An 8,080-nucleotide genomic window follows, 5' to 3' on the forward strand; every position below is an offset into this window, starting at 1 on the left:
TACGTGTTGAATTGCTTTTGTGGAATGTAAAATGCATAGGGGAAATAAGCATAAAACAGAAGGGGAATGAAGGGTAGCAAGAAGTGTAAGAATTAGTGCACAATGTCAGTGAGACATAGGGTCTGTCAAATTGATGGAGCATGCCCACATTGTTCTATGCTTGTCATATGATACTGTCAGTTGTTAGTATTGCACAGCTGAGATCGGCATAGATTCAAACACCAACTGCCTAATTTATATTCACATGAGTAGTGAACTACCTAGTGATGCCTCAGAACAAATTATACAACTTTTTTTAGCAAAATGTTTTTATTTTAGCAAATTAAAGGAAAGGGATAGTGATTGGTGAAAACAAAAATGACATCTACCAGCTTTTCCATCATAACTGTAATTTTCTGCAATGTCTGGACATTTCATACTTTCCTAGCAGATAGGGCATCCTGCAGACTCGGTGTGTATGTGAATTCCCTCCTTCCATTTGGCATCTGTATGTAGCAATTTCTCATTTCCAGCTTCATCTTTGCATTTAGTGGCATCTCATAGTCATGTGCCTCTCTTTGCATATCACTTTGAACCTGTGCAAGATCTGGGTCAGTTCTACTGGTGAGGGCACCAACTCTTCCCATTTCCATGGCATAATGCTGTTCTGTGCTCCTTGGTGTTTCTTCAAATAATGCTTTCATTTTCTGTTGGACTCTAATTCAACCTCAGGAGACTGAATTCTATGCCACTGATCACTTAGTTCTGTCTTGGTGGTTTGGAGTGCTTTTGTGTTCTGTGAAGTTTCTACTTAGAAGGTTTCAGCCTTACTTTTGTACCAGTGCTCTGCCTCATCCTTGTTCTTGTTCATCAAAGCCTCATATTCTGCTCAAAGTGCTGCCATAATTTCTTCCAAAAAAGTTCCCTTGGGAGCATCTACATCCCCCTGGACACCACAGCTGTTCACTTGATTCCTCAGAGCTCTGACTTCTTCTTCATGATTCTTATTGATAAAGATCAGTTCTTCCTGCAGAGATTCTATTTTACTCTCCAGCTGCAGACTGTACACATTAGTATCATCAATGACCTTTTGAAGACCACTAATATCAGATTCGACAGACTGCCTGATGGCTAGCTCAGCTTCCCACTTGATTCTGAAGTCATCATTAGCAAGGCAGACATTGTCAATAGCACGGATCACGCTGTCATTATCCATTGTGCTATCATAAATCTGATCATGCAGGTCTTTAATCATGTTCTTGTAATTGTTGTAGTGTATCACACATGGGCCCTGTTCTCCATTGCCTCTTTGATCTGTCTTTCCAGCTGTTTGTTGTGTTGACATTCTCCAGTCTCCCAATAGTTTCCAGGTACTTTGCTAGTTGATTGTGAGGTCTTGCATAGTTTCTTTTTCATTGGAGATGATTGCATTGTCACTTACGCTAAGACTGCTATTTGCACCAAAACCAGCATCTACTCCAACAGCAGACGTGATAGTGCTATACCTGGTACTGGAGATCCTGGGGCCACAGCTCACAACACCAGAATAGGTAGTGTTAGTAGTGGATATTTTGGGGTAAGAGCTTATGACCACCAGACTTACGCTGGAGGATAACAGTCTGGGTGAGGATACGACTGTCAATCTTGATGAAATAGTACTATGCATAACTGCCTTTTAGCAATAATTTCACTTAAAGAAACACAACTTATAGTTACTAGTTGCATGAAGCACAAGGGACTAGAACAAGTTATACAACTCTTGGCAGAAATTGCACATATGTAGGAAGGTCATCATCTATTTGTGAGTGAATGAATGTAAAAGTGAGCACAACATATAGAAGGGCAAACAACACCACATGTGAAAGTTTCCTATCAAAGTATAATGTGTCACAACACATTTGTGCTGTAAGTCATTAGTGTCTGTCACCAACTGTTTTACACATTGCTACATTGTTTACCAATGATGATTCAACAAGCCTGACTGCATAAATAACAGTCACATGATGTATATTATCTACTGATGGCACAGAAGTATGTTTACAATGTTTTGAGAAACTACGCATTTGAAGGGAGTGTGAGAACACTGTGGAAATCTAAAAAGGGACATGAGCATTGTGCAGCAGAAAACATTAATTAGGTCACAATACTCAACGTACATTACAGGCAGTTGAAACATCAGATCAGGGTTACAGATGATATAGAAGATGCAAGAGTCGACATAATAAATTTCTGCACAGGCCTATATCACTATTGTTGTGATCCATACATTTACTCTAACTTCCATTCCACAATGGTCAGCAGAGCCATATTGCCAAAGGCAATTTTTCAGCAGTTTTTGCCAGAGGATGAGAAATGAGAATTCCTGTTTCCCACCAATGAATAGTGATGCTGCTTTGTACAACAAGAAGATATAAAGCATAAAACAATATGCTTGACATCATGTTTGTTGAGTAAGCATTGTTCTCATCCTCTTAGCTCAAGACATCTGGATAATCCCTAAAATAATGGGGGAATAAGGCTCAATAATAGGAACAAATTTGAAATACTGTTTTTAAAAACTTAGAAAGTTGCTAAAATAATAGGATTATGTGTTAACATGCTTTTTCTGAGGGATATGAAGCCCGGAACTCAAATGTATATCATTATTTAATGACTTCAACCCTCAGTGATTTGCCAGAAAAAACACAAAATTTTATAAGGAACAGTAAAAAAATGATATTCTGTACATTCTGCAAAAAATCTTGTGAGTAAGTCATTACTGCATGTAAGAAATGTGTATTTTTACACACTCATGCAACTTACATTCTGCCAGATGCAAACACCTGCCTATATAAGTCACATTCCCAACAGTTGTGCACAATCTGCTGATGCCACAGAAGAACTTACAGTACAGCTGTTAGAAGGCACACAGTTAAAGGGAATAACATGAGGTGTGTGTTTCAATGCAAATGGTCTAACTTAAAGGGAGTGAATCATCTGGCGGGAGCAAAACCCTCCACCTGTGAACGTGTAACCACTAGGTAAAATGTACACATCTTTTGAGTACGCTAGTACTGCCTTTTACCAATTGATTTTGTACACACAAATACAAGGTGCTCACTGCCAGATTTGGACACCTTCCTATCTAACTTGGAGCTTCTAGGCCTGTACGCTATGTGCTGATGCCACAGAAGAAATTATATCACAGTTATCACAACACAGTTGAGGGGTCAACTTAAGCAGTATGTTTGTATGGCCTTGTATGGCCTCCATTAAAAGGGAGTACAGCACTTAGGGGATCAAACTCTACACCCGTATAAATGTTACCACTGAGTAGAATTGTAGACCTCATATCTGTTGAATAAAGTAGGCCAGTCCTGCCTGTTGCCATTTACGTACACATTCATAATAGGTACCACAGATGGATTTGAATGCCTACCTAACTCAACACTGTCTATCCTGGTGCATTAAGTGTGCTGATGCCAGAGAAGAAATCATATCAAAGTTGTCAGGAAGCACACAGTTGAAATGTCAGTTTGAGCTTGTATTTGAATTCATATGGTCTCCTTTAAAGGGAAATATAACATCTGGATGAACAAAAATCTCCACCTGTGCAAATGTTACCACTGAGTAGAACTGTACACATCACATCTGTTGAAAAAGCCTGTCATCATTTTTTACATACTAATACTAGGTATACACTGCTGGATTTGTACACTTGTCTACCTAACTCAGTGATATATAAACCTGCACATTAACTGCTGCTACCACAAAATAAGTTATATTAGAGTTGCAAGCATGCACACAGTTGATGGGCCAATGCAAGCAATATATATGAATGCATATGAAGTCCTTTAGAATGCAGTCTAGCACTTGGGGAATCAAAACTCTCCACCTGTGTAAATGTTACCAATGAGTAAAACTATGCACCTCACATCTGTTGAATAAGCCAGTCCTGCCCCTTACTATTTTCTTATTCAGTCAGACTATGTACACACAACCAGATTTGTGCACTTGCCTATCTAACTCAACATTGTCTAAAACTATGCATTACCTGCTGACACCACAATGGAAACCATATTACACTTCTCAAACATCCTATCAGAAGTACTTTAAATCATCAAACATGATATTCTTATAATAATCACTGTTTATTTACAATGATATCACAATGCTGTCTGCTGTACAGTGGGTCTAAGCATGTTAGCATGAGCAGCACCATATGAATGCATTTGCAGGCAAATTCTGATCAGTCAGTGCCATAGGACATGAAATATCAGTTACCATTACTTAGGGATAGGTAGCAATGCTTCTTGATATGAAGCATAATTTGTTGTGATATTCAGAACTCTTATGTTCATCTCTGTGAAGTGATACATCTTACATCACAGAAATTGTGATGCTAGTTAATGATATATACATGTAACAGTAATGTTAACTACACATTACTGGAATGGATGTACTGATGGGCTAACTTATATGTTCCACAAAAATGGTGTAACAGGTAAAGTCACAATGCGACTTAACTGTCATGTGTCTGATAAGTTGCATGTGTAGTAACTTTGCAGAAAGCAAATCACAAGGTGATGTTAGACGGATTGAAAGGGATGCTGGTGTGGGGTGACAGTGACAGCTGTTACACAGTGTAGTACCGCCAGTGCATTCCTGATTGTTATCCTAAAGATCACTGCTTTATGCATTAATGCCATTAATTCTTATACTTACATGTGCATCTGTGACAGTTCCTGTTATGGGTATACAGTGTGTTTGATAATAACAAGACATGCATGTAATTAATATTACCATTGCACTCATTAATACCTGTCTAAAAATATGTCTATCACTGCATGCATTTAATGACACTGGGTAGGAAAGGTGAGTAAATTCGACCATCAGTTACATAAAGCAGTGCGGTGAGTGCATTGTAATGCAAAGGACTTCCCATATCACCTATACAATAACTCAAAAGTGCATATACAATTGTCAGCGTCTGCTGACATTAGGTTAATTCTGTCAGAATCACTGACTGATACGCAATGCTGCCAAACTTATTTGCATGACTGATAGCAAGATATTAGAACATGCATAATTTTTTTTTAGTTTTGCCATAGGATGAGAACTAGCAGTAGTTCTGCTACTCAGTACCAAACATCATGCAAATGCTGAGGACAGCAATAGAGATTTCTGTTTATAAGCCATTTATGGCCATGTGTGCTGTGTGCAAATCTATTTTCTAACAAACTTAAAGGTGTCTAATGGAGTTGATAGGGTAGAGATGAAAATGGGGAGCAAGCAGAGGGCAGGACACTGTGGAAGTAATTAATGAATGAGATGGATGATGGTGGGACAGGACAATATCTATCCACATTTTTCACAAGCTAAGATTGTATATGTATATATTTACTCTATACTTCTATGACCTTGAACTACTCTGAAACTTCACACTGTACCCTTTATTCTAACTTGCTACACTCTCCTGTTTTCTAATTGACTCCTTACTTATCTCTGCTCCTTCCCACTTTAGACTTACTTATCTTACCTTCAGTAATCAGCTCTGCTGACTGATTGTTTCTCCTCTAGCTTCCCACTTTAGACTTACTTATCTTACCTTCAGTAATCAGCTCTGCTGACTGATTGTTTCTCCTCTAGCTGCTCAATTGCCTGTTTCTACCCACTCCGTTTGCCCTGCGGGCTCAATCCGCTCCCCTACCCTACCCCCAATTCCCACCCCCCAGTGGTCTGACCACTCCCACCCTTCTATCTCATCCTATCACATACCTCATCATCACCAGGCCACTCCCATAGCTCTCTCTCCTAATTAGTACTAATTAACTCTCTTTCAAACCATGCCCTCTCCTTTCTAACCATCCACTACACTAATTTACTTCCCAATTCTACCTCTTCTCTAAACCTCCTCTTATTTCTTACCTGCTTATTTTATACCCTGATCTATCTCTTCTAACACTGTCTTCTTCTTTCTACAACACCTACTAACATAAAATACTCCCTACTTACATCTACTTTTTAACCATGGCCCCAACAAATAAAAATATTTTCACAAACATACTATTCTTAACTACCACAATATCCTGTCTGACCATACCTTACTCACTCACCTCCTTTGAATATCTTTCTCTACCTGAACATAACCATAACATCCGACAAACTTTACCATCTTCTTTTATCTTCTCCCTTAACCACAGTAACATAACCTGTAACTCCAACTATATACTGCCAAAATTTCATAGAGCAACCCACATTACACACTTCTCTACCAAAAAGACATTTAACAACCTCTATAAACTCCTTAAATGTCTACAATATCCCCAGAAACACCTCCTCCTAGATGGTGATATTCATCCAAACCCTGGCTCCAATCCTAACTATACCAATAATCCATCCAATTTAACAGTGCCTATAGTTTCTACATTAACTAAACCATCTAACTCCCTCTTGATAGCTCACCTTAACATTAGAAGTATTAACAATAAAATTCCCCACCTGCATGCACTCCTTGATGTACACTCATTTGACTTTCTATGTCTCACAGAAACTTGGCTAAAATCATCTACTCTAGACCAGGAAATTACCCCTCCTGGCTATAACATCCTTAGAAATTACCGTAAAATCAAAAAAGGTGGAGGTATAGCCATTCTCTATAAATCTAACCTGAAAATTTGCCCCGTTAATGTGCTTCCATCATTAGACACCAAATCTGAAATCCTAACTACCAAACTCCAAATCAATAACTCCAAATCTATTTATCTAATTTGAATGTATCTACCCCCAGGTAATAATACCAATACTCTTGAAAACCTACTCAGTCACCTCTCTACCCAACTACCCCAGGAGACCATTGTACTAGGTGACTTTAACATAGACTGGTCAACTTGCAGTTCTCTGTACCCTACCAACCACATAATCCTCTTTGGATTCTCACAATTAATAACAACTCCTACGAGAATCCACAAACCTAGCAACAAGGAAACTACTCTGGACTGGATCCTTATTAATAGCCACCCCGAAACTTATACTCCAGGAACCCTTCCCGACGATATCAGCGACCATATGCTTACCTACATTATTAGACAAAAAGTCCATATTCCAACTACTCATAATCTCAAAACCTCCCACTCAAAAAAATTATTTAATCCAGACAGCTTCCTAACTGAATTGCAAGCATGCGACTGGTCACAACTAACCCATCTAGAACTTGATGAAGCCGTTACCTACTTTAATACTAACTTTCTTCAAATCCTCAACTGCCATGCACCTTATCGCTCTACTAGACTAAGAACCAAATCTGCCCCATGGCTCACAAAGCAAACTAGGCAAAAGATACTCCTCAGAAATAAAATCTGGGCTAATTGGAGAGCTACCAAATGTCCAACAAACCACCTCCACTTTAAACAGTTAAGAAATGCCACCAAGAAGGATATTCTTAGAGACAAAAAAGACTTCTACCTTCACCTTCAACAAACTAGCCAACAAACTCCACAAAAATTTTGGTCTGGGATAAAGAAACTTCTTCAGCCAGGCCACACTACTACTCCAGACCCAACCGGTTTCAACCATAACAACTCCAACCAGATCCCCAATACCTTTAATAACTACTTTACAGAAGCCATTCAAACCCTAGCCAATTCTTTACCACCCTTCACTACTTCCCAACCAAATACCTGCAATGCTTCATTGCCTACCTTTAAAATACAACCTGTATCTACATATTTTATCTGTAAGCTACTTCAAAAATTGAAACCTTGCACCCCTTCTGCTGACTGTCTCCCATCTGAATACCTACAAATAGCCGCAAAAGCCATAGACTATCCCATCTCTATCCTTATTAACAGAACTATCTCAGACAGCAAAATCCCTGCTCTGTGGAAGATATCCCACATCATCCCACTACACAAAGGTGGACCTTCTACTGAACTTTCTAACTTTTGCCCTATTGCTTTACTCTCCCCATTACTAAGATAATGGAAAAATGTATTCACAAACAACTACTTAACCACTTACTAAAAAATAACCTACTAGCAAACTGCCAACATGGCTTTAGGCCATTCCATAGTACATCGACTGCCCTCTTATTCATTACTGACTCTATATATAAAAACCGTAA

At 38.8% G+C, this 8,080-nt stretch overlaps 1 pseudogene; it reads right to left on the minus strand.

Moving 5' to 3' along the window:
- Positions 1 to 314: 314 nt before the first annotated feature.
- On the minus strand, positions 315 to 1,645 carry LOC122804018 (annotated as a pseudogene).
- Positions 1,646 to 8,080: the final 6,435 nt, after the last annotated feature.

Source organism: Protopterus annectens, chromosome 6.part0, assembly GCF_019279795.1.
Source record: "Protopterus annectens isolate FY-2018-M chromosome 6.part0, PAN1.0, whole genome shotgun sequence".
NCBI lineage: Eukaryota > Metazoa > Chordata > Ceratodontiformes > Protopteridae > Protopterus > Protopterus annectens.